General features: G+C 38.0%; 1 protein-coding gene across 5 annotated transcripts in view; it reads left to right on the plus strand.

Moving 5' to 3' along the window:
* Window positions 1-21243, plus strand: part of KCNK2 (potassium two pore domain channel subfamily K member 2) — a 161389-nt gene that overhangs the window by 85124 nt on the left and 55022 nt on the right. The gene's annotated exons all lie outside the window — the stretch shown is intronic.

A 21243-nucleotide genomic window follows, 5' to 3' on the forward strand; every position in this document is an offset into this window, starting at 1 on the left:
TGGCAGTGAAGGAAAGCAGGCAGAAATGATCGTAATTGGGAAGGCAAGGCTGCTGTTTAACACAGAAATGTTTTTCCAAGTCATTCTTGCCAAAACATCCTGGTTCCATACCAGTTTGCTTTGAGTAAACTATTTCCATTTTTTATTATGGTACAACCCAATAGTTAGGTAAGGTAAAGGTTTCCCCTGACATTAAGTCCAGTCGTGTCCAACTCTGGGGGTTGGTGCTCATCTCCATTTCTAAGCCATAGAGCCAGTGTTGTCCATAGACACCTCCAATGTCATGTGGCTGGCATGACTGCATGGAGTGCTGTTACCTTCCCTATTGATCTACTCACATTTGCATGTTTTCGAACTGCTAGATTAGCAGAAGCTAGAGCTAACAGTGGAGCTCACACCACTCCCTGGATTCAAATCCGTAACCTTTCAGACAGCAAGTTCAGCAGCTCAGCAGTTTAACCCACTGCACCACTGAGGGCTCCAACCCAGTAGTTTGTAGTATCATAACAAACAATATAAAACTTTGATTCTGGATCTGTGTAAATTTCCTTGTGAAAATATAAACCCAAACAATAGAAGTTACCACAGAATCTTGCTGGAGGACTTTGATATCCTCTTTCTAGGAATTGGTTAAATCCTTCAGAGCATCACTATGGGAATATCTGTTGGAAGCATATCATAGACTCATGTGCAGGACCTAGCAAATTCCTGTAGATATATTTTGTCATTTGCGGATAGATGAAACCGTGGCTACTGATCCCGTGGGTAAAAGGGTCATACAGTAATTACTGGAGAAGGTCAAAGGAACACCAACTCTCTCACATACAAACACACACACTCCTCAGATCACAGACTGCAAGTCTTGTGTATCACTACTATCCCCCATAGGAATAGAAGCATGTTGAATATTCTCTCAATTGCACTCTGAGTCACCATATAACGGTCAAACAGCCTTGGCTAAAACCCTGCTTTAATCAAATGTGCATCATAAATTGCTCCCCAGACACATAAGGATTCCATATTAGCCAACTGATGTGGAAAATATTCCCTAGTTTTAAAGCTACAGACTTAGAAAGGCTATGGACGTCTTCACATGGCCCAAAGGGGCCATATCTTTTTGCCAGCTTTTGCTGCCAAAGGGAAGGTGTGTGGGGCAGCTCATGTCTCCCCACATAACCTTCCTCCTCCCCTCATCACACAGAGGGTAAAAGAGGATACATTGGCACTTTTCCCCTCCCCTCCACCAGATGGCAGAAAGGGCGACAAAGTATAGCAATGCGTATTGCCCTGCTGCCCTTTCTATCATCCCACTGGCTTTTTATCCCCAAAATCTTGTATGGGAAGACAAGATTTTATTGAACTGTACTTGGACTGTTTTGGACTAAGATTTTAATATGGCGATTTTAATCTGGCGAACTAGTTTTAATTTATATATTTTAACTATTTTAATGTATACAGATGTATTTATTATGTTTGGCACTGAATGGTTGCCTGTTTGGAAGCCATTCTGAGTTTCTTCTTGGAGGTTGAGAAGGATGGGGTATAAATGCTTGAAATAAATAAATGAATAAATAATAAATAAAATGGAGGTAGCTCAGTCAGAGCGACCCAAAACACGTTTACCTTTCTGTAGTTGGGAGGAAGTGCCTTTCGGCACTTCCCCTTGACTCTGGGAGGAAAAGTGGTGGGTCCTGCTGTGCGTTGTCTGATAGTTCCCAGCAGGCCTCATGAAAGGACCTTCTCTGTGTGCTTAAAAATAGCAAAATGGGGCTAAAAAGCCCAGTGTGAAGAGGTCCTAAGATTACATGTGGAAGGCATTTTGCACTGGTGTATGGATGTGCCTTCAAGTTGCCTGTCATTTTTTGAGACCCCATGAATCTCATAGGGTTTTCTTCAGCAAGGAATTGTCATCGGTAGTTTTGCCAATACCTTCCTCTGAAATATAGCCCATAGCAGCTGGTATTCATTGGAGATATTCCATCCAAGTGCTAACAATGGCTGACCCTGTTTAACTTGCAAGATCAGACAGGCCCTACACTGACACACTATCAGAAAAGAACAAAAATCTCTTGCAGATCTATAGAGAATTTAACTGGCAACCATAAAAATAAATGCCTCTCATGCTTTTACATTAATAAAGCAAAAGTCTGGATCATGATTGCAGAGTCCAGTTTGAGGTGAGCCAATTCAGTGAGCTGCCAAATATCAGGACCAAGCAAGTGTGCCAGGCCACCAGTACTTTCCAGATCATTCCATCTACTAACCCACCCCAAGCCAGTTATAGGAATGATTAACATTTCAAATAGCAGATTCCATCATCCACTGACAAGTGATGTGCAAGATTCCTAGTAAGCTCAACCCCTCTCTAATGGTCATTTATTATTTTTGGCAATTGCCTTCCTATTTTTTTTTTTTTTGCTGCCTTGAATTTAAGAGGACATAACTCAAGACATTGTCTTTTCCTCCTCATCCTTAGATTAATTTTTATTAATATATCTCTGAAAATGGGAAGCCAAGGTACCTTATGAGGCTGAGGGAAAATAAGTAAATGATTATGGATCAACATTTTCAGTCATAGAATCATAGAGTTGGAAGAGACCTCGTGGGCCATCTAGTCCAATTCTCTGCCAAGAACAGGAAAGTCTTTCTGGAGTAAAAACTGGAGAAGTCAAGAATGTTTTGGTTTCACTTACCCACCAGTTCATTAATGTTTTTTGCTGCATCTTTCAAAGCCATGACCCCATCAACAGATTATTGAAAGGTGCAAATTTAAGTACACATCTAAGTGTTTCAGGGGTCACAAAGCCATTGCCTTAATTGAAATGAGGTTTAAAAATAGCTCACTTCTGAGCTTTGCATAAATAAAATATTTTCCTCCATGTGAACAAGAAATAGCAAGCTTGCTCTGCACTTTAGATAAGAGTTCTCTCCTGGGGAGCACAGTGGCTCAAAAGAGCTCTCTTTATATTCTGGATCAAGTTGAGCGCATATGTTAGAGATAACCTGAATGCAGTTAAACCTGGCAAGTGTCTGAACCTTATGAAGGTTAGATATTCTGTGTTTCAATTAGTGCTAGAAATGGGAAAAATATCATCTATGGTTTTGATTTCTTAGGACACCTTTTCTGTATAAGTTGCAGAAGTGATTACTGTGGGTATAAAACCATAATGCCGATTATATACGTTGATGTGATGGACCAGGCTTTAAATCAGGAGTGGGAAGAGTGTGGCCCAAGCTACAAGAATCACCCCCGTACCCCCCTTTCATTTTTTTGAAATAGCCAATTTAACCACACACAGCATAGATGAGGTTCCCAAACTTTTGGCCTATCACCCCCTTTTCAGAAAAAAATACTCAGTTCCACCTGGAAATCTATCTTCTTTAACCAATCAAACAGACCGATGCACTGATCAATACAAATCTGCATTCTTTTATGTATCTAGATTACTACCTACATCTTACAACATGGTAAAAAAATGTTGTTGTAAATAAGACACCTTGAAGATTGAAATAATAATAAAAATATTAAAATCAACCACAGGAACATTGGCATTACACACAGAAAATTCACATAAAATGAAAAATAATATTGAAATAAAAGTGGCAAATAAAAATAATCCTAAATGAGAAGGACAAACCTAGTTACTGCTATCTATTTATTAATGTTCAGCTCTATTTTTGTCAGTAGCATGAAATGCATTTTTAAAATATTTATTGCATTTGCACTGCTTGTCACATACTTCAGAAACAATCTATATCAGATTTCATACAGGTCGCCTATTTATAATAGCATATTGTAAGCAAGTCATTAGACATATTCCTGCCAATTCGTGCTGGACTTCCCAACAATATGCGACACATGTGCTTGCCAACACTTGCTTGTTAAGACTTGTTGGCAGAACTGACCACTGATTGGTTATAATTAGCATTTTGAGTGTTCATTTAGAAAATAAAATAATCATTATAACTTTAATTCTGTGCAGCACAACAGATGAAATATGTATGAATAGTTTTTTAAAATCTTCTTTATGTTTCCACTATATCATTACTTTTATTCAGTGTCTCCAATTGTACCTGAGGCTACTACCACTACCCCCCCCCCCCAATTATCCCAGTGCACCACAGGGGAAAATATTTCCTATTTTGGGAAGCACTGGCCTAGGTTGTCGCCATTTTTTTAAGAACAGAAGTTAACTGTTCTCATTTTTTTAAAAAAAAAAAAAATCTTCTATGCCAAAAACATTCCAGAAGCATTTCTGGTCCATGCCAGGGGAGGGATCTATTAGGGATGTGGCATTCCAAACTTCTCGCAATCCCTGTTTTAAATCTTATTGAAAATTTTGCCACTATTTCAGTACTTCATCACATTAGGGAAGAGGATAAGTCTCAAGATACTGCTAATGACACTATGACAAAGGCAAAGCATCCCTTATCTAGAATTCCATTATCCAAAATACTGAGATAGTAACTTTTCACCTCATCAGAAGGGGCGATTTTAGCGTCCTAGGACACTTCCAACTCATCTGGAGTACTGATGGATGATGTAAGGGAGCATCCTGTGGAAGCCCCTCCTCCAACTGGAGGGAAAGCATTGCTAGACACGTCCCTCTCAACATGGGAGGTTTCCCATGTTGTGCTGGCTCCAATGGAGCTAGTATGGGGCCTCCTCACCATGGTGACATTTTTCTGATATTATAGAGAGCTGCATGCAGGGTGATAAATTTGCCCTTCTCTTTCCTCTATCCACCCCAGAAGCCTGGGATGGGGGTATTTTGTTTCATGCCCAAATTGTAAAAATAGTGTGTACAAAATCACTTTCAGGCTAAAGTATATGTGAAACTTGTATTTAGATTTGGATCCTATCCCCAGCATACCTGATTATGTATGCATATTACATACAGATAATGTAACACACACATACACACCCATCCCAAATCCAAAACATTTCTGGTCCCAAGGATTTCAGATAAGAGATACTCAATTGATAGTTCCATATTTTAACCAAAACCAGAATTTTATAATTAATTGCTCCATAGTCACCCTTTTAAAAATCATTTGGCATTGATAGGTAAAGTTTCTGCCATGGCTCCCAATTTTGAAGAAGCAATTTCTGGTCAGATACTCCTTGGTTTATCCATCTTCTATCTGGAAATCAGCACTCAATGTGCTACCCACAATAAAATGTGTTTTATCATCAGAACTGTCCTTATTTTAGTGATGAGACGCTGAGGACTTGTGTTTTATGGCTTTTATTGTTTTATTTCTTTTATATGGTCTATATTATATGTAATGTTTTTAACTGTATTTTATGTTGTTTGAGAGCATTGACTGCCGACTGTAAACCGCCTTGAGTCACCTTCAGGCAGAGACGGGTGGTATATAAATATGGTAAATAAATAAATAAATATCCTGTCTCAAAACCAATGAGACTACTTAACATGGCAGAATTTAGATAAAGGAAAGTTTATTTTGTTCTTAAAGTTAGAACACTTCATTTAGAATAGATGGTTAAGAGCCAGTTATGTTATCAGTAATTATGAATGGTGTACATTCCATGGCTATGAAACACATTGAGCCCTCAGTTGAATTGTTGTAGTTGCTCTCATTGGTATGTGTGTTATTTTTTATTTCTTAGTATTTCATAAAATTTTGGGGTTGCCCTGAACAGACAGATAACTCCTTCTTTCTCGCTGGCTGTATTTTGGCTATAGCCCTGTCAGCCTTCCCTCCCTGAGGAGTGATGAATCATCACTAGTAGATGCTATTATGCATGGAAATTTGTTGTCTGTTATTATTTAATGAGTACAAAGTGTGTCATGTCAAATAGGCAGTGGGTCTAAAGTGTAGAGTAGTCAGTCAATATGCAATGTGCCTGTGCTGCTGCTTTGGCCAAATTAGGAGCAATAATTCTGGGAATAATATTTTGTCCCAGCCAGTAACCAGTTATTTGTTAACTCTTTTCTTGTGCATCAAAAACAAGCTGTTAAAAAAAAAGACAGCCCACAATAATTTGGCATTTTATACATATGCAAAAAAATCAATGTTATCTTTTTAGTCCTTTCCAAGTCTTGGACCCAGTTGTATGATTCAGAAATTCAAGTTATCTGACATGGGTTTTGAGTTCATGAATTACTAAACTTTGCGTCTCCCTACCAATTTATAATGCCGTTAATGAATTGGATGAGCTTGGCGAAGTAGTAACTGCTACCAAGGAGATGAAGGCTGACATAATTCAGACAAATAGGAACAGGGAGTTTTGTGCTAGGTGCATTTAAAATTAGATTTCCATTTTTAAAAATAGGAATAGTTGTTCTTTTTTAAAAGAAATCTTTGCATGGTTGTAGATTCTTCTGAATAGAATGAGCAGAGAGCCTTTTAAAGCAGGAATTACATTGGCAGGCACTTAAAACAACTTATATAGAGGTCTCCCATGGCCCCCAAAGGCCCAAATTGCTCCAATACCATATGCCCCAGGGGGTATTATAAATTTTTAAAATTCCACCAAATTGGCAGGAATGACTTTGAGAGTAACATACAGGCTACAGGCAATATTGTCGCAACACCCTGCATCAAAAACCGTGAGGTTTTCACAAAGCTATAATCTGATCACTACTTCCTGTATTTGAAGCTGTTGCTATGGCCATAGAGCATAACTACAGATGAAGTGTGGTCAGGCTGGCAAAAAGTATTGATAAGGAAGAAAACGTAAGTTCAGAAGGGATGCAGAAGTTTGCTTTTGCTTACAAGAATCTTCTCTGTCCTCTCCTTCCCTCCACTGCATTAATTGAGTACCAAATACTTTTGCACTTTGAATTCTCTTTGCAGCAATAGAAAGAAGCTGTGGAGAAAGTGTGAGAAAAAGAGAGAAACTGGGATATTTTTAAAGCAACTGAGAAAATTGCATCTGTTTCTGTCAGATTGGGGTAGTTGGGAGGGTATGATGCATGGGACAAAAAGGAAGCAGTATAATATTTCAAGATAGCATCAGGATACTTGATTCATGAATAATCTTTTGGTAGATACTCAGGTTTGATTTGAGGGGGATACATTTATAGAGTTTATAGGAGTTGATAGGAACTCTAAAGCTCATCTGATCCAACTTCTGCCAGTAAAGGAATACGTGGCCATGTAGCTTCTGTAGGTTTCTATCACTAGGAATTTGATCCTCAACCTGATTTTATAGGCAATTTAATAGAATCATACAGGCCATCTTCTGAGACCGACCGTTTCGCTGTGGAATAGCATTTCAGTCAAGAAGTAATTCATAGTTTTTTTGGAATTATTATTCTTGTAATTTAAGTCAGTTGGCTTGTATTTTGGCTTCTGGAGAAAACAAAACAAATAGAAAATAAATCTGCCCCTCTTCTGCATAATATTATTTTGTATGTTTAAATGCCCATGTCTGCCTAAATACCCTAAAGGCACCAGATCCTTTGATGACCCACCAGCGATATAATGAGACGAGACAAAGTATTGGGAAAACTGGGCCATTTTATTAAGCTAGTTAACTTAAAAATGGAGATATTCTCAGCCTAAAAGGGGGGAGAGTGTGCTGATATAAAAAGGTGGTGGCAGGAGGTATCCTTCTAACCTCCCTGTCACCCCAATAGGGCAAATTCACTAGACTTCTGAGGTAAACCCATTATTGGCTTGTTCCTCAAACCACCCACACGTGGAAGACTCCCCCGAGGTCTCCCTTTGCCCAAGTCCTGAGCCCCAAGCCTCAGAGTCACCTCAAAGAAAGCCACTTTCCTTGCCTCCCTAGTCCCAAGACATAAAGAGGCAATTCCAGAAAACTGTCTTCCACCTTAAAGGGGCACCGGGAGTATTTACCAAGTTCCTTGCTTGTCAATAATCTGCTAATGATGAAAAACTATTTGCAGATGATACCCAGAGCCAATTCCCCAATCCCTTGCCCACAGTGTGGGGTAGGCGAAAAACCTTTAACAGGGAAGAAAATTCCTACCTGGCTCCTAAGCAACCAGTTAGATTCACCCTACTGCAGAGATTAGTGGGTGGGTCAAAGTAAAAGCAAAGTGAGAGGAAGTGGGGGTGGTGGCAGTTGCCTAAATAGGCTCTTCTAGCCCTACCCCTTTCTCCCATGGGTGCATACACCGAGTTTAACATGTGGCCTCAACAGGCTGTAGGTCATCAAATAGGGCCCCATCTCCACGTGTTTGGATCTTGTAAGCTAAGCAGGGCCAGCCTTGGATGACTGAGAACACCTCTGTGGAAAAACCAGTTATACATTTGAAACGTATTTTTTTCGAAAGGTATCTGAACTTTTGAAATTGAAATAAAACACAGCATTAATATAATTGAGTCAGTGTAGGAAATGTTTGCAAGCACAGCATTTATTTTAAAAATGTCCATAAAATAGAGAAGAGTTGTGAAGGAAAAAAAAGGAAATTAATAAATGTTGACTTGTTTCTTTTTAAAACAAGAATAGCAAAAATAATAGAACTGAAAACTGGAGCTGCGTAAAGCAGGTCTATAAAGTTCTTGTATTACTGTTGCAGAATCTCTGAACAGCAAGTGCTTTTGCATAGTTGAAAGGAGTGTTATATGTGCTATATTGAAATGTTTTTTTATGTTTAGCAAGTCTAACAGCAGTGATAGATTGTTGCTGTGTGTCTTCAAGGCATTTCTAATTTACGACAACCCTAAGGTGAACGTATAATGTATAACATGGGGTTTTTTTGGGTGGGGTGAGATATGTTTGCAGGAGGTTTGCCTTTGCCTTCCTCTAAGGATAAAAGAGTTTGAGTTGCTTGAAGTCACCAATTGGATTTCCATGACTGAGCAAAAATTTGAACCCTTGCTCTCCAGAGTTGCAGGCATATGCTCAAACCACTACCCCACACTGACTGTTTAAGTAAAAGTAAAAATGATTGCCTTCCAAATATAGGGTCTTGGTGGTGGGTCCATAGGTGACTGTAGAAACCTATTCTAGATCCGCATAGTCTGCAGTGAGGACATCAGTTTCCAGATGGAAAATGGGCCTGGCATGCCTTCCTCTTGGTATACTTCTGCCTTTTGCCCTCCATTCATGCCTCTTCAAATTCCACAGCATTGTTGGTAAAAACTGACAAACAGAACACTCAAGGACCAGGGTTTCCCAGTTCTTGGTGTTCTATGCCACAGTTTTAAAGATTAGCTTTAATACCATCTTTAAATCTATTTTGCTGTGCAGCAACATTCTATTTTTTGTTCTTGAGTTGAAAACATAGCAACTGCTTTGGGAGATTGTGATTGCGCATTCAGACAATGTGGCCAGTCTAGCAAAGTTGATGGTGGAGGACCATCACTTCATTACTGGTGGTCTTTGCTTCTTCACGAACACTGACATTTGTCCGCCTATCTTCCAAAGAGATTTGCAGAATTTTTGAGAGACAACACTGATGGAATCGTTCCAGAAGTTGAGAGTGACGTTTGTAGATGGTCCATATTTTGCAGGTTTTTAACAGGGTTGGGAGGACAATAGCTTTATAAACAAGCACCTTGATATCCCTACAGATGTCCTGAACCTCAAACACTCTTTGCTTTATTTGGAAAAAATGCTGCACTTGCAGAGCTCAAACGGTGTTATATTTTGGTGTTGATGTTGACTTTCATGGAGAGATGGCTGCTAAAGTAACAGACATGATCAACATTTTCTAACATTACACCATTAAGCTGTATTTTTGGTATCGGAGAGGGATTGGTTGATGCCTGCTGATAGAGCACTTTGGTTTTCTCAATGTTCAGTGAGAGGCCAAGATTTTTGTATGCTTCTGCAAAGGTGATTAGGGTGGCTTGTAGGTTTTCTTCTGAATGAGAACAATCTACATTATCATCAGCATATTGCAGTTCTATAACAGATGTTGTTGTGACCTTGGTTTTGGCTTTCAGTTTGTTGAGGTTAAATAGCTTGCCATCTGTCTGATAGATGATTTCCACACTGGTGGAAAGTTTCCCATCAACAAGGTGCACTATCATAGCAATGCTGATGGAAAATAAGGTTGGGGTGATAACACATTCCTATATAACACCCGATTCCACCTTAAATTGGTCACTTTGGCAGGTCACTTGCTGTCCAAGACTTGTTGCCATCACATCATCATGGAGGAGCAACATGATGTTCACAAATTTATCAGGTTATCCAATTTTTAGAATTGAGATTCACTGTATCAAATGCCTTTACAAAGTCAATGAATGCCCTGTACAGAAGTTGAATTTGTTCTCTGCATTTTTCTTGGAGCTGTCATGCAGTAAATATTGTATCCAGTGTTCTTTTGGAGGGGCAGAAGCCATTCTGAGATTCTGGGAGGATATCTTCTGAAATAGGTAGAAGGCAGTTTGCATGGATTCTTGTGAGGATTTTCCCAGGTTAGAAGGGAGATACCTTGATTGTTTCCACAGTCTGTTCTTTCCCCCTTTTTGAAAAGGATGATGATGGTGGCATCCTTAAAGTCTGTCGGTATTTTCTCAGTTGGCCACACCTTTTCAACGAGCTGGTAGAGTTGTTGTGTCAACTCGGGTCCATCCTCTTTAAAGATTTCAACAGGAATCCCAGAGGACATATGCAATGATTGGTTAGATGACCTTTGCATCATGGACATCTGCAATGTGCTGAATTTCTTGAGCCTTTTTTGTCTAGAAGATGTTCTTGAGTTCTCTGATCCTCTTTGGATTTCCACCTTTGCATTAGTGAAGGCCCTTTTCGTAGCAGTACAGCTGATGTCTCTTTACTGTATTTGGAAGCTTTCCTTTTCTTATGAATTAACTATTGGATCTTGTTATCATTTCCAATCTTGATGTTTCTTGGTTTTGTATCTAATGGTTTCTTCACAGGCTGTGAAAAAACAATCCACTACACCCAACTTGAAAATACCGTTTTTAAAATTCCAAAAAGTATATCTTGATTCCTACATTCTGTATAAATAACATAGTTTTATTATGCCATTGTATTTAATGGGACGTTTATATGTCCCATCAATGGATTTTGGTATCTATGCAAGCCCTGGAGCCAAATCTCACTGCATACCAAGGTCTTACTGTATTTATATACCTTTCTAAAAAGAAAAATGTCACTTTACTATAAAAATCAAATTTCTGTTCTCATTAGCAGACATCCCCTTTCAATTCTGGAAAATGAAAAGCTATGTATTTCTTTTTTTGTTTGGATCTAAAATAGAAAGGGAATGTGACAACATATTTAAGACTAACTGGTTTTGTTTGGATTTAATGTGGTGTCATCATGTCATCTAACCTCCTATGATGCATGCTTAGGATGCACAGTGAAGGAAACATACTCTCCCAAAGCCTATATTCATGCCACTTTTATTTTATACAGCTATCTCTAGTTCAACCATATGCTAGTGGTAGCTAAGAGATTAGATTGTTTTGGAGAATTGTCCTTTTAACTTGCATTGAAGATAATACTTACTGTCATGGTCTATTTCTAGCAGATTTTTTAAAAAAGAATTTCTGATAAGACATTCACTTCTCTTTTTATCAAAAAATTGGTCTCTTAAATTGCTCAACTAATCTTCATATATTGATGTTATTCAAACATCTGTTGCTGTTCCTGTAATTTTCAGTTATTTAAATGTGAAACTATCCTAGTTGTGCTTGAGAATACAGTCCATAAACTTTTTGTGGTTGATTGCTGCTGATGCAAAATGATCTCATCAGAACAGCAAGTATTGTTCTGTAGAGAGTCCTCCTCCATAGAGACCACAGTGGTATCCGGAGATATGGTTAAGCATAGCTGGATATCTCTGTTAGGGATTATGAATGAAGTAGGGGTCTTCCTGGATCTCTCTTGGGAAAGGGGGTGATGGTTTTTGCTCTTTAATTCTTCATTTGTTGATTACCCTCTGCGTCCACCAAGAGACCAAACACATTTTATGTATGGTTGCCAGGCAACTTTGTAATGGTTGATTTTGAGAATGGAACTGCAGTATGTCCCTTCGCACTGTTTTATTGCTGGTTCAATTATTAAGTTAGTCCTCAAGGAGAAATAACCAGAGAATGAATAGATTTGTTGTCAAAGAGAGCCAGTGTGATGTAGTAGTTTGAGGATTGGATTATGACTCTGTAGACCAGAATTTAAACCCCAGCTCAGCCATAGAATCCCACTGGATGAACTTGGACAAGCCATACTCTCCCAGTCTCAGAGGAAGGCAAAGTCAAATCTTCTGAACAAATCTGGGGATGAAAATCCAGTAATAGGTTCAATGTTAAGATTGTCCTTTTCCTGCATGGCAGGAGGTTAGGCTAGATAGTCAATATGGTCTCTTCCAACTCTATTATTCTATGATTCTATGATTCTATGATTCTATGCCACAGCTCAGAAACCATTTGAAGGCACACAACGCTTCAAGGCGGATAATACAACTGAAAAGAAATCTTATTTTAGAGAGGCATTTTCAAATATTTAAATAAAAATAAGTTGGGAAGTTTGCTGCAGAACTTGGTGGTAAATTATGGGGAATTCTTCACTTCACAATCTTCATTCTTACATCCCTGTTAAGGACTTTAAAAGGGACCACTTTAAAAAACCCTGCCTGGTCTGCTTGTTCTATCAGAACTGGCCCTTTGTTGTAATATATTTTTAAAACGAAAATAAACTGAATTTATTTTATCATGAAACATTATAATAAGAACTTCTGCTATTCACCCTCAATACATATCTAATGGCTTTCAAGTACAGTTGATTTTCCATATCTACAGAGCTTGCATCCATGGATTCAACCATCCACACAGCTTGAAAATATTTAAAAAATAAAAAAAAAATCACTGTGAATTTTAATACTGTTATTATGTTTGTATATTTGTATATTTTAAATTCTATACTAATGTTTTTATGTTAAACTTCTTTGAGTCTCCTTCTGGGGAGATAAAGTTGGGTATAAATGAATATAATAATGATAATAATAATAATAATAATAATAATAAACAACGTAAACTTGATTTTGCCATTTTATATAGAAGTGATACTACTGGAACATTTGTGGATTTTAGTATCTACAGATATCAACCTGGATATCAAGGGCTTACCTTATTGATAGCAACTGCACCTTACTCAACTTCTCCTAGAGAGAATCTCCGCTAGAAAAAGGACCTCTTGCAGATAGTGTGGGAAAACAAGCAAAAACTGCATTTTCAAGTTTTGTGAAATCACAAAATTGAAATTGATTTTTTTCTGTTCTGAAAACATGTCTTTGTATGTGGTTATATAGTTTACTTCTCCTTTGTATCATATGATTTCAATGATTATTTGAAAACATAACTAGGAACCTTATTTGACTGAGAAGTGAAAAAATGAGATAACAATTAATACACGTGGAAAGCTTATCACAATTGGAAAGGAGTAACACTAGTTCTCCAGATATCCCCCCCAACTCCTTCCCCCCTCCCGGGCCCAGCATATGTAAATCATTGATGAATTGCAATTTCAGAGGCAAAGGCATGTCAGGTGGGAGGAAAGCAGGGATTATAATGTTCCATCCATACCTTTAATCTTATAATTTTGGCAAAAAGCTATATTTAACTATTCCGCTCTGTCAAATTTTATCAAAAGCGTTCTAAAGGGTTTTAATTTTGCCTAGTTAAATATTGTTAATAGACAATGGATTCTTATGAAACAGTATTTTGAATTATTTGGATCTATTGTTAAAGTAATATTTTCTAGAAGCTAGTGATTTTTAAAATGAACTCTTTTGTAACATTACTTTCCCTGTTTTCTCTTCCATTAAACTTTCAGAACGATATTATAATCAATAATCCATTACCAGTATTATGAAATACTGGTAATGGATTTTGATTTCAGAATTCTCTCAGCTTTCAGACCACAGAATAAAAACCGCTGTTCAAGTGATAAATATCATTAGATTTTTAGTTCCTAAAAGAGTAACAAAAACACCAGATTTGTCATCAAACTTGCTTTTAAGGATTATTGGCAGTAGTGCTTACAATGTTCATTTCATTGACCTCCTCCACCACCACCACCTCTTCTACCTCTTCTTCTTCTTCTTCTTCTTCTTCTTCTTCTTCTTCTTCCTCCTCCTCCTCCTCCTCCTCCTCCTCCGACAATGATGCCATTTAAAAGCCATTAAAATTTGCTCTTACTGGGTTTCATTACTGGCGTTCCCTCCCTCATGATCTTAGGCTTTAATGTTTTACAGGAAACAACAAAACACTCTTTTATTTATGAAACAATAGTCATTGACCTTTGCACAAAATTGTGTTGTTCTTAAATAAATTGATAACTTGCATCAGCTGAAAATACAAAGAGGAAAAAGCTTCTTCTAACATGGAGGTTTGCTTTTGACATCCAGAAAGCATGGGCATCACAATACAAGAAGAATATTGATGAGTTAGAACATGTCTAGGGAAGGGTGACCAAAATGATCAAAGGAATAGAAGCCAAACCTCATGGAGAATGGCTTAGGGAGCAGAGTATGTTTAGCTTGGAGAAGAGAAGGTTGAGAGGGGATGTAATAGCCATCTTTAAATATTTGAAAAGATGCTATATTGAAAATGGAGCAAGCTTGTTTTCAATTGCCTTGGAAACTAGTGCTCAGAGCAAGGAGTTCAAATTACAGGAAAGGAGATTCCACCTGGACATTAGGAAGATGTTTGTGACCATAAGAGCTGTTCAACAATAAAACTCAGTGCCTCAGAGAGTGGCGGAGTCTCCTTTTCTGGAGGGTTTTAAGCAGAAGCTGATGGCCATCTGTCAAGGATATTTTGATACTGCGTTCTTGCATGGCAGGAGGTTGGAAAGGGTAGCTACTGAAGTCTCTTCCAACTCTGCAATTCTATGAATTGCAAAAACTGAGAGGTACCCTTGAAATTCTAGTGAAGAGACTAGCAAACTGCTGCAACCTTTCCTTCTTTAGGTCTTCTTCCCCATTAATCACTTTTGCCTTTTGGACCACCCACTGATGTTGCTTAGCCACATGAATCCTGATTTTCAGCTGTGAAATGTTGAAGAGTATGGGGTTTGTCTAGTTTTGTTACAACCTTATGGAGAAAATGCTAGCTTATAAGAAGGGTTTGGTAAGTACTGCTTGAAATTGTACTGTGCCATCACATGGTCTGTAGAGGAAAACAGGTCCAGTCAGGAAATTCAGACATTTATTATGGTTCCTGAATAATGAAGAAATGCCACAAAGGTTGCTATTCCTGGAGTGCAATGCTGAAGAGTTTGCAAGAAATTCAGTTCAGAAAAACACAAAGTATGAGTTTATACCACACGAATACTGTAATTATTTTATACAATGGTCCTAGTTAAACTTTATATTTTTCGTGGTTAATAATAATAATAATAATAATAATAATAATAATACAACCTATCTCCCTGAGGGGTTGTTTCCAATGAAAGTAACAAATTTGCAAACATTCATTGCAGAAAACAAACGAACGAATGAACAACAAGTTTCTATGTGAACTTCTTTAAAATATAGAGGTTAAGATGGCTTTGCATTTCTTCCCGCTGTAAATCTCTGATAGAGATAAGTTTTAGTTTTATGATAATAACTTAAACAGAGTAGGGCTTACTGGACAAAAATGCTTTAAAGCATGTGAGGAGTACTGATACTGTGGACATGTACTGTGTTTATACTGAATATTCATTCTGTTACAAAATGTGTTTTTAAAAAAGTAGAAAACAATTTGGTAGTTATATCTAAACACAAATAAGTATATTTTATGTGTATTTATTTAGTCCCATAGGTGATTCTGTGGAAAAGGGACAGGACCAAATTACATGTGAGGAAGTGTCTAGTTTGGAGCCAATGTGGCAAAGCACTTTGAACATTGGACTAGAACTTTGAGGACCAGAATTTGAATTCAAAGAACCATGGAAACCCACTGGACAACCTTGGCCAAGCCTCTCCTCTCTCTGTCACGGAGGAAGGGAGGGGCAACTGCATGGGCAGACTTGAGAAGAAAATTATGTAAATCAGAAATGACTTGAAGACGCACAATCACAACAAAATGACTTGTTTACACACTTTTGCACCTTGGTTATAGCAGAAATCAGAAATAAAGAGGAAGTCAGAAGTACAACAGGCATCCAGGATTTTCAGAAGACCTAAAAAACACACCATCAGTCCTTCATGTTTTCAAAGCAGATTCCTTTTTGCAATATATTAAAGAAGTAGATGAACAAAAATAAGCTAAAAATTATTTCAGTCTAAAGACACCACTTGAAGAAGAATAAAAGCAGGCAGATGCATCATGCCACTCCAAACACTTTCAAAGCATAGGAATGCAACTGAGTTTCAAATTATAGGCAATTCCACTGGTAGCACAACAATATTCAGAAGAGTTTACAAAAAAGCAAAAGAGAACATGGCACACTCTCTGATTTTTAACTCTCCTCCCAACCACTTTTTAGAGGTTCTCATTGCATAACTAGCTTAAAACATTTGCAATATGTCACGAATTTGCAATGGAAAATTTAGAAAAATAAAGCTCCCCACCTTGAGCATGTGATATTCCAGGGCAGTTCCATATTCCCATCCTACACCAAAGTGGTACCAATGAGCTCAAAGAAATTTATCCCCCCCCCCACGAAAAAAACATCTGAAAAGCCAAATTGGACCCTATTTAAAGCACCAACCTAAAGCCATTGTCCAAGTCCTCAGTGACAGTGTAGAGTAGGCAACACAAAGGAGGGTGGGGTGGGGTGGGGGGATTCCTGCCTGGCCCTGAAGCAACCAGAATACTTACACCATGAAAAGAGGTGGGAGGGTAGAGGGATGAGAGAGGGCAGAATAGTCCTTAAATATCCTTGTTCTAGAGTCTAGACCAGGCAAGGGCAAACTTTGGCTCTCCAGGTGTTTTGGACTCTAACTCTCCACCATTCTTACTGGCTGTTAGGAATTGTGGGAGTTGGAGTCCAAAACACCTGGAGGGCCGAAGTTTGCCCATGCCTGGTCTAGACCATATCCCTCCTGTATGTCAGGTATGACTCACCTATCATTAATTTAAACTGGCTTCTCCCACCTGAGGCCAGCAAACTGGTCCCCCTCATGCATGCAGGTTTTGGTATGGGAAAATCACAGTAGGAGGCAGATCTTAGTCTGTGTGGTGTGGCATGAAAGCTGCATAACAAATATGTACTGACTCCCCATCCAAATAATATTTGAGGCCTCTTTGTGTCATTTGATAACATCTGAATTAGTACAGTATAATCCTGACAAGAAACATGAGTGTCAGCCAGGGACAAATGGCAAAAAAATGAGATAGCAAGTTGTTACAGTGAACCTCAGGTTACAGTTTACAAAACTATTATCTAAGGTCCACAGCATCTTTTATTGAAGTCATTGACAGATCCGTGTATTATATTTTATGTAGTGCTAGACTTGAAGACCACAGATGATGGCATAATATCTTTATTGAATTTCTGGTGACATAATACATAATGCCATCAAGTGTGAAACTGAAAAGTCCTGTAGCACTTGAAACTAATTGAATATTGAAAATGAGTCAGGCACACACAGTAAGTTCCTTGGATTCTATTCTGCTTTAAATCTTTTTCCCAAGGTTACACAACCAATTAATAGCTGTATTTAGCAACTTGAATAGAGTAATTATAGACAGCTTTCCCTCACTAAAATCAAAGTGTGATTCTAGGAAATTAAGTTAGTCATGACAGCAGGATTTCTAGGAAATATTTTTTGTAAATGTGGAACCTGCTGCTGCTAGTTCTACATCGCCATACTTGATTTTACTAAAAGATTACACATTGGAGTATCTTGAGTTGAAGTGCATGTTAATTTGCACATAACTTAAAAAACACTTCAGATGTAAGCAGCATGAGTACTTATGTCCTGGCATGCTGTAAAATTGTGGCAACAACTCAAGAGTAATGCAACTTTTCATTTCATATACACAAAGAATTTATGTGCTTCTAGAACACATAGAGAGCATGAAGTGAACTGAAGCAGTTCACTTCATGCTCTCTCCTGACCCATCCCTTTCCCATGTTATAAATTGCCGGGTTTAGTTCATTTACTTGTCATGGACAGAAACAGGAGCATTGGCAGATTATTATTTCAATATGTAGTTTTATTTGAGTAAAAACTTTACCACTCAAGTTCCTCTGAGAGAAAAACAATGCTTCATTGATTATGGAAGCAATTATGAAGCAACTTCTTACATCACTAGGCAATTGCATTATCTCTTCAATGACTATTGTGATGATGATGACGGTGGTATTTGTACCTCATTTTTTCTCTCTACAAGGGACACTCAAAGCGGCTTACATTAAAAGTATTTCAATGCAATTTAAAATCCAAAAATATACAAACATTCAAACAGAATTAAATATCAATAGTATTTTTAAAGTCACAATTAAAAGGCATAAAACATATTCAAAGCTAAAAAGACTTGATTTTAAAAACCTTCTTCTTTAAAAGTTTGCCTGAATAAAAAGGTTTTCACCTGCCATTAGAAGGACAGCAAGGAGGGGCCATTTTGGCCTTCCTGGGCAGGTAGTTCCAGAGTTGAGGCCCACTCTCTTGTTTCCATCAACCAACCTTGAGATATAGAGAAGGGCCTTTTCTGAAGACTTCAGGCCCGGGCAGTCTTACATGAGGAGATGGAATCAGCCAAATAGCCTGGACCTGAGCCTTATAGGGCTTTAAAGATCATAACCAATCACTTTACATTGTACCTGGAAACAAACTGGCTGCCAGTTGAGTTGCTGCAATGGGCTGCCCGCTCACTGTAGCAGGCCCTAGTTAGCAACTTGACTGCATTTCCTTGGACCAGTTGAAGTTTCCAAACACTCTTCAAAGGCTGGGTGTTTGAAAAGCAACTCAAAATGCCAACTAGCAAAGTTTATAAAAATACATGAGGTACACCAAGGACAGTTAACATATAATGTGGTATAGAGTTCATGGGTTGGGGTGGGTGGGGAATCAGCTCCTGTTCTGCCACACATTTGCTCACTCTCATTTAGATAAAATCTCTTTTTGAAAGTGATAAAATATCATTTGCACTAGTATATTTACACATAAGTGTGTGTAAATATACTTGGTGGGTGTATAGATAATTTTCCAACTTCGTCCTCGTGTCCAATCAGATATTGGGGACAGAGCTTCACCACACAAAGCTGTTGAGTTCTGGATATCTCCTTACACAGTGTCAGGAAACTTAGATCTGTTCATATAACCTAGAGCAGTGGTTCTCAACCTGTGGGGCCTTCAACTCCCAGAAATCCTAACTGCTTGTAAACTGGCTGGGATTTCTGGGAGTTGTAGGCCAAAACACCTTGGGACCCAATGGTTGAGAACAATTGACCTAGAGCATTCTGGGCAGAAGATGGCCTTATTGAAGAAGTGGGAAATAAAGATAAGAAAGTTTGAATGAATAGCACTTTTTCACTCCTCCTTTCAAATCCTTTGTGAAATGGAAATTGATGTCCATAATGTATTTAATCTGTGAAGATCTGAACATATGTTCTCTCTTCCCACAAGTCTCGGGGGGGGGGGTATGTAGAGGAGGACTTGTGAGTTATACACATTTTTGCATATCATATACCTGTTTCTCATGTAAAGGCATTAGCCACAATGTCCCTATAAACAAGGTGCAAAAATAATCTCAGTTTAAAACATTTTTTAAAGAGTAAGGAATGGGGAAAAAAGGAATTTCATATTTCTTAAATTCTTAAATGCAAGGGAATTTTTCATACCATGTTTTCTCCAGCCTCTGCCAAAGCAGAGCAGCATGATTATAGCATTCTAACATTGTCCTAATACAAGAGTGATGTTACGTGCATGATGAGAAATACTGGGAAAGGGTGCAAATCATGATAAAAGAAGAACAGTGCCAAGCAGCAGGCTGAATTGAAAAGAGGTAATTATGTGCCAATGTTCTCTCTCCACTAAAAAACCAGAGAGGAATTTTCAGCTAATGTGAAAGAAATTTCCCAAACTCGGTGACAGATGTTCTTGGGATATCACATCCTTTCATTCAAAATCATTATTGTCATGGTCTTCTCGGCCAACTAGATGTATCACCTATTCTAAATATTACTGACTGAGGATTCATTAATGGCTGTCCCCAACCGTATGTCTTTATTTTCATTCTCTTTAATGGCTCCTGATATTTTAATTCATATTTCTGCTCACTTCTTCTATATACAATTTTCATATTAGTCAGATTAATTAAGGGATGTATTTAACTATATTCATCTGCCAATGGAACAGATTCCTTCTCTCCCTACAGGTTTCCCTGTGTATCCCCCAAATATGCTTTGGAGAGTTGAAAATACATACTGGATTAAAAAGAAAAGGGAAACTGGATCAGTTCAATGCTAAGACATGATAGTCACTGATAACTTTCAAAGGAGGGTAGATGATAGTTTGTGCAAGGTGTTTTTGAACCTTTTTCTACATCTTTCTGTAAATAGATGTTTATTTTAAGTATTCTTATCCTGCTTTTCAGGGTCACATAGTGGCCACAGGGAAAGTTGAACAGGTTGTTATTATGGGTTAAATACAGGTTGGGATGATGATAATTCACTTGTTATTCTTACTCATCTGGCATTTTGTTAGTTCTGAGAGGGCAAGGAAGAGTTCAGCCTCAGCTTGTTGAATCAGCAGCAGATGAATAAGGCAGTGAAGGTGACCTACCTTGCTTGTCTTTTCTTCTTCTCCTGCTCTCCAGGTAGCTGTCTTAGTAGTCCCTGCAATGAGGTGGAGAGGCCAGGACTGGCATGTTCTACCAGTAGAGGCAAACTAAGATGATCTCACATAATTGTATTCGTCAATAGAGGCTTCCAAGTATTCCAAGTGATGTTTCTGTAAAAAAAACTCTTCTATAGATTTTATTTATTTTATTTATTGAATTTATATCTTGCCTTTCTCTCAAAGTGAGATCTAAGGTGGGTTATTTATTATAGATCAAAGATGATATGCTTTTTTAGGCCACTGGCTGAATTCCAGTTTCAGAGATGTTCTTGAGGAGTGATTCGAATAGTGGGAAGAGCCAAAGGCAGAAGGATCATAGACTTAAAAATAGCAGCACTTTTATGAACATAAACTTATTGCTTGTAACAAATGGGGGAAAATACAAAACAATGGTGTGGTGGGAAAGAAGTATAGTACAATTTCCACAGATCTAGAAAGAAGCTTTGATAAATACAGGCCGCAAAAATAGCAAACATAAACTTCTGTTGCTTTTTCAAATGCTAGCTACACACAAAACATAAATATAATCAGAATTGCATATTGATTGATT

The sequence above is a fragment of the Anolis sagrei genome, chromosome 1 (assembly GCF_037176765.1).
Source record: "Anolis sagrei isolate rAnoSag1 chromosome 1, rAnoSag1.mat, whole genome shotgun sequence".
NCBI lineage: Eukaryota > Metazoa > Chordata > Lepidosauria > Squamata > Dactyloidae > Anolis > Anolis sagrei.